Source organism: Carica papaya, chromosome 8 (genome assembly GCF_054855325.1).
Source record: "Carica papaya isolate Zhongbai chromosome 8, ASM5485532v1, whole genome shotgun sequence".
Lineage (NCBI taxonomy): Eukaryota > Viridiplantae > Streptophyta > Magnoliopsida > Brassicales > Caricaceae > Carica > Carica papaya.
Window position 1 is genome coordinate 8,025,706 of NC_142316.1, and position 10,004 is coordinate 8,035,709.

General features: G+C 30.6%; 2 long non-coding RNA genes across 2 annotated transcripts; both read left to right on the forward strand.

The window, feature by feature from the left end:
- Window positions 1–941: 941 nt before the first annotated feature.
- Window positions 942–2,000, forward strand: LOC148240452 (uncharacterized). The gene is made up of 2 exons (XR_015813983.1): window positions 942–1,538; window positions 1,694–2,000. It is a non-coding gene; the product is annotated as an uncharacterized LOC148240452 (long non-coding RNA).
- Window positions 2,001–9,068: 7,068 nt separating this feature from the next.
- Window positions 9,069–9,680, forward strand: LOC148240453 (uncharacterized). Its single transcript, XR_015813968.1, has 2 exons — window positions 9,069–9,206; window positions 9,354–9,680. It is a non-coding gene; the product is annotated as an uncharacterized LOC148240453 (long non-coding RNA).
- The last annotated feature ends 324 nt before the right edge of the window (window positions 9,681–10,004 follow it).

The following is a 10,004-nucleotide window of genomic DNA, read 5'->3' on the forward strand; positions in this document are numbered from 1 at the left end:
TTAAGATTAAGGAATGATTGATTGTTGGAACATTTTCGATAACTATAACTGATTTACTATATTTTGGGTGAAATGAATCCTTGCATGTATGATCAATTACAATGCTAGAGCTTGTTATTTCATCAACTAAGAATTTTTTTTATAATTATTTTAGGTTTTAATTTACAGCTAAGAGTTTGTTTAATATTATTATGCTCAGTGTTCATTTTATATTTTGTGTATTGGATTTTATAAACCCCCCTTTTGTTTGTTTTTTATTCATCGATTAAGAAAGAAAATTGGTTTTCAAGTCTCTGTAGATTCGAGCCTTCTTACCACTGCTACAATATTATTTTATTGGTTAATTAAGAATTTATTTTTAGTGGGTTCGGCTCCTATCAACAATTGTTCCCAAAAATCAAAATGTTGTCTAAGCCAAAAGTAGATCAAGTACCTAAGCCACCTAATATTAACAGAAAAAGTAAAAACATACCCCTTTAAAATCATAGCTGTAATTTCATAGCCTTGTTTAAAATATCTCAAACACAATTATTAAGTAACCTTGGCCATGTTATCATTGGGGGTCTTATCAAAGACCGCCTGGGTTTGTGAGTGAGTGGTTTCATGAATAAACCCACCCATGATTTTTGAACCCCATGGTATTTCTCAAGGTGTGAGTCTTACGTGGAGTCATGATATTTGTAAGCCTTTTGTAGAAATTGATTCCCTCTTTGTAAAGTAACTTTTTGACCAGATCAACACCCACATAATCTGTCTACTAATATGGAGTAACAATTGAGAGACATGTTCTCATCCGGCAACAATGGCTAATGAGACTCCAATGGGTTTCACTATGTTACCTTCTCTCAAAGAGCTCCATCAGTTATTATATTTATAATAGTGTGACATTGTTTGAAGTCGCTTAGTTCCTCTCTAGGCTTTCTCTTGTTTTCGTTCCTCTTTTTTGTAGCCAAAAATATATGATCAACTTTGTTTTTAATTGGTTTTAAATGATGTTTACTTTCATTGTACTTATAACTGTATTTAAAAAATGATTTAATTTTTGTAATCTACGTAAGTGTGCTTATGGAACACCCACATGGGTAAATGTGAATTTGAAAAATTAAACCGTAAGTTTAAAAAAAAAAGCACTTGAACTACAAATAATCAAATGGTATATACATAAAATGATTTATTTATTTTTTTTCTAATTTCTATTGCATTAGTAATTGTGGATATTATCATGAATTAGATAAGCTCTAAGAAGACAACATTACGACTGACAAGCAGGCTGCTGCAGGAAGCAGAGCTCGTAGGTTGACATGAATGCTTATCATGGTCAAAGTCAATCAAATTCATGCATATTTTACATCTGGCTTAAAAAGTTCTAGCAAATTCTATTTGAAATTTCACAGCATCCAAACAAGCTGCCTTGGTCTGTATACATTTAAATATAAATACCCTACCACGTCCATAAACTCATCACTTAATTTAAAGTTATAGAAGGAAAAGTAAGAGAAAGAAACCAAAGAGATCGGAAATGGCAACCATATGCAAAGGTACGTTTCTCTTTTTAAATTAGTTTATTTATTAATACAATTAATAGGATTAATTATAATTTGAGTTAATTACTAGACTAACTAAATACAATGTGTGTGTATCTATATATAATATATATATATATATATATATGTATATATATAATGGGGTACAGGTAAAAATTCATGGCCAGAACTCGTTGGAAAAAACGGAGATGAAGCAGCGGAGATCATAAAGAGAGAAAATCCTAACATCGTTGATGCCATTGTGGTGTTGGATGGAAGTGGAGTGATTGGGGACTTCAGATGGTTTGGGTTTTGGTCAACGACTGCAGGATTGTTACTGTAGTTCCTACAATAGGCTAAAAATGTTCAATCGGGTTTGTAGTTTTATTTTCTTAATTAATATATATTTATGTCTAGGGTTATAAATAATATTATTGTAATAAAATAATAAATAAATAAATAATATATTTAAATTTATTTATCTTCTATTTAAACGTATCTTTTTAAAAAAATTAAAAAAAAAAAAAAAAAAACTATTTTGGACACATATTATTCAACTTCACATGTTTTAGTATTTTTTATTTTATATTTCTTTTTCAAATATCTTGAGCATAATACTGATGTTAAAGTTAGAAAACTGGCTTACTTTTCTTTGAAATTCACATGAATTTATAGTTGACAAAAAAAAAGTTTGTGAAAATCTTGCTCGGGCCTTTTTTTTGAAAATGAATTCATGTCTGTGCAGCATATTATTGTAGGACTTTAAATTTCATACTTAAACATGAGGATAATAATAATTAAGATAAATGATTCTCTTTGCAATCAGGTAATAAGATTATGGATTGTCTTTTGCACTTTCTTCCATAATAAAAATTGACATCTTATTTGATACTAAAAAATTTTTTATTTTTTTGTCCAACATAAGCAAATTAGATTCAAAAAGTTCAATTAAGTTGGTGCCCCCTTCTGATTTGTTTATTTCGAAGCAACAAGGGATGTATATTATATGATAATATTGGTTTATCACTTGGTTTATCATCTTAACAAAACTAAATTAACATCATTTTCTTCAACAATTTCAGTAATTAACTCTGGAGTTAGACAATATTATCATGTATATATTACCTAAAGTTAAGCATTTTTACTGGCATGTTATGTAAAATATTCTTCCTCCAACATAGTGGAGAATTATGTATTTTTTTACCTTATAGATTCAATATATGGGGAAGACACGGAAACATTATATGCATTATGTGCTTATCAAGTAAGTGTGGTATCTAAACCCTATTTATTTAGAAATTATTGAGAAATATTTTTTTAAAAGTAAAAAATATATATATTCATCAATCAAAAGATATACATACACCAATTACAATACAACATAGATAACTTCCTTAGGAAGACATATATGGAAGTGTAGTTCGACTCAAAACTACAACCTTGTGTAGAAAAAAGAGACATACTAATTTTTAAGTTAAGTAGTGGTAATAAACTATTGATAAATATGAGAGGACAAATTGATGATTGGCTAGTCTACTTTCTTTCATAAGATTGCATTGATTTCAAAAATTAGGAATTATGATCAATAGGGTAATTTGGTCTCTCAACCCATTGGTTTTCTAAGATTTCAAGAGGGAACTTACTAACATCATCCTAATGTTAAGAGCTTAGCCTAGTGGCAGGAACAAATTCAAGGGATAGTTTTTTATTAAGATTTCTGAATGTTTTTGTAATTTTTGTTCTGTTATATATTAGTGTACCAAGTAGTACAAATCACAATTGTATTGTCATGTGCATGAATATTATTGTTATCTCTTTTTCTTGATCAGTTGAGGTAATAGTATTTAAGGATATCAATGCCTACTGAAATCATTGAGAAATATTGAAATATTTTCATTATCCTTCCCTTACTTTTCTTATGTCCTCTCACTTTATTGCTCTACCTTCTTTAGTCTCTCTCTTATTCTTCCTTGGTCACCTTAATATTTTTTGTGTGACTATTAAAATTCATGAGCTAGAATCCTAATAAACTAGTATTAAAGTTTAACAAACCTACGGAGATCGCTTATTCCACTGTTAAGTAGTTAAGAATAAAGACGGATCTATCTTGACTGAGTACCCAATGAATTAACCTAATGGAGGAGTCTTGAAATGGCATGAGCAAAGGCAACAGAACCCATGACACATTATGAAATTGTAGATTCCAAGTTAGAGGAAAGGTTGGATGTCAAATTCTTTGTAAAGTTAGATTCTAAGTTTGCTGATAATAATGTCTAACTTCAACTCGCCATGATCAGCACCTTGAAAATATTACTTAGTAACTCGCAATCCACCTACTAAAACCCCTCATTGTTCCACTTCTCAAGTTGTCCTCTAAACTAACAAATCATAGAGGCTCCACATTTTTCTCTACAAACTTAGCTATCTCTATTAGCATCTAATTAATTCTCACACGAACCTCCAAATCCAACTTACCAATTACAAGCTAAGTGTATTATCCCTACCTACGAGTGATGGAGACCAGTGCTTGCAGCTAGTCAGTTTTTGTACCTTAACGCTTACGTATCAATACCCTCCAAAAGTCAACATACCATTTGTCAATGGAGAAAACTCATGGCCTTGGATTAAAAAGTGTCAACATTATTTTTCAAGTTTACATAGTGCTCAAGAGATAGAACGTAGGAACAACCATTCTCTATACAGGGGATAAACTAATGTGTGGTATTAAGGTTGGCTCACGTAGTATGAAAACATGAACTAGGGCGATTACAAAGAAGAAATATATAGTAGGTTCAAATATCACAACCTAACAGACACAATAAAGAATTTAAAAAGTTGAAGCAAGAGAACAACTTGTCCAAATATTAGGAGAGGTTCAAGGGATAGAGGTTAATGGGTGGCTTTATGAATAAACTAGGCACCAACCATCCGATGAATATTGAAGCCTATGGTGTTTTTCAAGGTGCAAGGCTTACTTGGAGACATGATATTCATAAGATTTTGTAGAAATTGACTTCCTCTATGTTAAATAGTTTCTTCACCGATCAACACCCGCATAATATGTCTACTAATGTGAAAAAGCAATTGAGAGACATGTTCTCATTGTCGGCAACACTGGATCATGGGACTCCTATGGGTTTCGCTATGTTACCTTATGCTTTCAAAGAGCTCAATTAGGTGTTATACTTAGACTAGTTTGACATTGCTTAGAGTCGCTTCGTTCTTCTTTATGTTTTATGTTGTTTTTTTTCCTCTTGTTTGTAGCAAAAAAATGGCCATCTTTGTTTTTAATTGGTTTTAAATAATTTTTAACTCTCTTTTTAATAGTAATTATCTTTATAAAATGATCTAACTTTTGTGATGTACATGAATTTGCTTATGAACACCCACGTGCTTAAATGTAAATTCGAAAAACTAAATCTCATGGTGTTAATTAAAAAAAACACTTAAAACTATAAATAATCAAATGACATATACATAAAATGATTTTTTTTTTTTTTGTAATTTATATTGAATTAATAATTGTGGATATTATCATGAATTTGATAAGTTCTAAGAAGACAACATTAAGACGACAAGCAGGCTGCTGCAAGAAGCAGAGCTCGTGGGTTGACATGGATGCTTATCATGGTCGAAGTCAAATTAATGCATGTTTTACGTCTGGCTTAAAAAATTCAATCAAATAGAATTTGAAAGTTTCCCAGAATCCAAAGAAGCCGCCTCAGTCTTATATATAAATATAAATACCCTGCGACGTCCATAAACACATCAGTTAATTTAAAGTTATAGAAGGAAAACAAAGAGAAAGAAACGAAAGAGATCAGAAATGGCAACCATATGCAAAGGTACCTTTTTCTTTTCAAATTAGTATATTTGTTAATACAATTAAGTAGGATTGGTTATAATTTGAGTTAATTACTAGACTAACTAAATATAATGTGTCCATATGTATATATATATATATATGTATATATATAATGGGGTGCAGGTAAGAATTCGTGGCCAGAACTTGTTGGGAAAAACGGAGATGAAGCAGCGGAAATCATAAAGAGAGAAAATCCTAACATTGTTGATGCCATTGTGATTTTGGAAGGAACTGCAGTGATTGAGAACTTTAGGTGCGATAGGGTTTGGGTTAGGGTCAACGAGTGCAGGATTGTTACTGAAGTTCCTACAATAGGCTAAAATTGTTCTAATTGCGTTTGTAATTTTATTTTCTTAATTAATATATATATATGTCTATAAATATAATATTGTAATACTCTCAAAATACTATAATAGAATAATAAATAAATAAATAAATAATATATTTAAATTTATTTATTTTCTATTTAAGCATATCTCTTTTTTAAAAGAACATTTTGCATAAATGTTATTCTAACTTTACATTTTTTAGTATTTTTTATTTATAATATACTTTTTCTTTAAATATCTTGAGCATCATACAGCGGTTGAAGTTAGAGAACTAGCTGATGTTTCTTGGAGATTCACGTGAATATAATAATTGTGAAAATCCTACTCAGGATTTCTTCTTTTTTTTTTTAACATAAATTTATGGCTATGCAGCATATTATTGTAGAACATCAAAATTTATGGCCAAGAAAATCTGACCCTTATCATATTGAATTGCTTGTCTGTTAAAAAATGAGGAGATTATGTGGAAACAAAGGACTTAAATTTCATGCTCAAACATTTGGATAATAATAATTAAGATAAATGATTCTCTTTGCAATCAGGTAATAAGATTATGGATCGCCTTTTGCACTTTATTCTATTGGTAAAAATCAACGACTTGTTTGATACTAAGACAGTTTGATAGAAATTTTTTATCACAAAAAAAGTTGGTGCCCCCTTCAGATATGTTTGTTTGGAAGCAATAAGGGATGTATATTATATGAAAATATTGGTTTATCACTTGCCTTATTATCTTAACAAAACTAGATTAACATCATTTTCTTCAATAATTTCAACAATTAATTCTGGAGTCAAAAAAATATGCATATATTACCTAAAGTTAAGTGTTTTTACTGATATGTCATATGCAAAATATCCTTCCTCCAACATAGTGGAGAATTATATCTTTTTTACCTTATAGATTCAATATATGTGAAAGACATGGAAACATTTTTGCATCATGTGCTTGTCAAATAAGTGTGGTATCTAAACCCTCTTTATTAAAAATCATTGAGAAACATTTTAAAAATAAAAAATAAAAAATATATACATTCATCAATCAAAGAATATACATACACCAATTATAATACTTCATAGATAACTTCTTTATGAAAATACATATGGGAGCACAGTTCGACTCGAAACTACAATCTTATATAGAAGAAGGGACATACTAACTATTAAGTTAAGTAGTAGTAATAAACTATTCACAAATATGATAGGACAAACTGACGATTGATTAGTCTACTTTCTTTTATATGATTGTATTGGTTTTAAAAATTAAGAATTATGATCACTTTGGTAATTTGGTGGTCTCTCAACTAGTTGGTTTTCCAAGATTTCAATAGGGAACTCATTGACATTATCCTAATGTTAAGAGCTTAGCCTAGTAATAGGAACAAATTCAAAGGGTAGGTTTCAATTAAGATTTTCGAATGTTTCTACAATTTCTGTTTTATTATACACTGGTGTACTAGAAAGTACATATCACAATTGTATTGTCTTGTGCATGAATACTACCGTTACCTCATTTCTTAATTGGTTGAGGTAATAGTATTCAAGGATACTGATGCCTACTGAAATCAATGAGAAATATTATAATATTTTCATTATTCTTTCCCTATTTTTTATGTTATCTCACTCTATAGCTCTACTTTCTTTAGTCTCTCTCTCATTTTTCCTTGTTCTCCCTAATATTTTTTTGTGGCTATTAAATTTCATGAGCCAGAATCCTGATAAACTAATATTAGAGTTTGACAAACCTATGAAGATCATTTCTTCCATTGTCAAGTGATTAAGAACAAAGGAGAATCTATCTTGACAAGTACCCGATGAGTTAACCTAATGCAGGAGTCTTGGATAGACATGAGCAGAGGCTCCAAAACTCTATGATTGACTATGAAATTGTAGATTCCAAGTTGGAGGAAGTGTTGGATGTCAAATTTGATGCAAATTTGGATGCTAAGTTTGTTTATAACAATGTCTAACTTTAACTCGCCATGATCAGAACCCTTACTAAAAACCCTCATTGCTCCACTTTTCAAGTTGTCCTTTAAACCAACAAATCATAAAGGCTCCATATTTTTCTCCACAAACTTAGCTATCTCTACTAGCATCTCACTAGTTCTTACACTAACCTCCAAGTCTGCCTTATGGACTATAAGCTAAGTGTATTATCCCTACCCCACAAGTGATGGAGATCAATGCTTACAGCCAGTCACTTTTTGTACCTTAATGCTTACAAATCAACACCCTGCAAAAGTCATCATATCCTTCTTTAATGTAGAAAACCCCTAGGTTTGGATTAAAAGGTGCCAACATTATTTTTCAAATTTACATAGTGCTTAAGGGATAGAACATGATAACAACCATTCTCTATCTGGATATAAACTAGTGAGTGGTATTAAGGTTGGCTCATGCAACATGGAGACATGAACTAGCGCGATTTCGAAAAAGAAATTTATCTGTAGGTCCGGATATCACAACCTAGCAAATATAATGAAAGAGCTTTAAAAGTTGAAGCAAGAGAACAACTTGCCCAAATACTAGGAGCTATTCAAGGGATAAAGGTTAATGAGGAGCTTCATGAATAAACTAGGCACCAGCCATTCGATGATTATTGAAGCCTGTGGTGTTTTTCAAGGTGCGAGGCTTATTTGGAGACATGACATTCATAAGCTTTTTGTAGAAATTGACTTCCTCTATGTTAAATAGCTTCTTCACTATATCAACACCCACATAATATGTCTGCTAATGTGGAGAAGCAATTGAGAGACATGTTCTCATTGCCTGGCAACACTGGCTCATGGGACTCCTATGGGTTTCACTACGTTACTTTATGCTCTTAAAGAGCTCAATCAGGTATTATACTTAGATTAGCGTGATATTGTTTAGAGTTGTTTAGTTCTTCTCTATGTTTTTTGTTGTTTTTTTTCTCCTTTTTGCAGCAAAAAAAATGACCAACTTTGTTTTTATTTGGTTTTAAATTATTTTAACTTTCGTTTTACTTGTAATTACTTTTAAAAAATGATCTAATTTTCGTAATATTTATGAGCGTGCTTATGGAACACCCACGTGGTTAATGTGAATTTGAAAAATTAAACCACACCATATTAATTATAAAAAAAAAAAAAAAAACTTAAATTATAAATAGTCAAATGGTATAAACAGAAAATGATTTTTCTGTAATTCATATTGAATTAATAATTGTGGATATTGACATGAAGACAACATTAAGACGACAAGCCGGCTGCCGCAAGAAGCAGAGCTCGTGGGTTGACATGGATGCTTATCATGGTTGAAGTCAAATTAATGCATATTTTACATCTGGCTTAAAAAATTCAAGCAAAGTGAATTTGAAATTTCCCAGCATCCAAATAGGCGGCCTCAGTCTATATACAGATATAAACAGCCCACGATGTCCATAAACTCATCACTTGATTTAAAGTTATAGAAGGAAAAATAAGAGAAAGAAACCAACGGGATCAGAAATGGCAACCACATGCAAAGGTAGCTTTTTCTTTTTGGAATTAGTTTATTTGTTAATACAATTAATAGCATTAATTATAATTTGAGTTAATTACTAGACTAACTAGATATAATGTGTGTGTATATATATATATATATATATGTATGTATATATATAACGGAGTACAGGTAAGAATTCATGGCCAGAACTTGTTGGAAAAAACGGAGATGAAGCAGCAGAAATCATAAAGAGAGAAAATCCAAACATTGTTGATGCCATTGTGATTCCGGAAAGAGCTGCAGTAATTCTGAACTTCAGCTGCGAGAGGGTTTGGATTAGGGTCAACGAGTGCAAGATTGTTACTAAAGTTCCTACAATAGGCTGAAATTGTTCAATTTCGTCTGTAATTTTATTTTCTTAATTAATGTATATTTATTATGTCTATGTTTATGAATAATAATATTATGATATCTCTCACAATACCATTGGCTGGTTTTCGAACTGACCATTTAATTTCTGTAATCAAATAATAAATAAATAAATAAATCATACATCTATATTTATTTATCTTCTAATACAAGCATGACTCCATTTTTTTTTTTTTATTTAAGAAAAATATTTTGGATAAGACTGGGCCTTTCCTAAAAAGTCAGTTTCCAGCATTTGACCTTAGAGAACAAAATTCTACATGAAGGGAAGGGAATAAGCTCAAAGTGTAGTTTTCTTTTTAGGGTTTCAGAATTTTTCTTTTTAGTCTTCTTGTTTTTGCAGTTTTTTATTCTGTTATGCACTGGTAGCAGAGGTTGCAGCTATATTCTCATCTGTAGAAATATTACCAA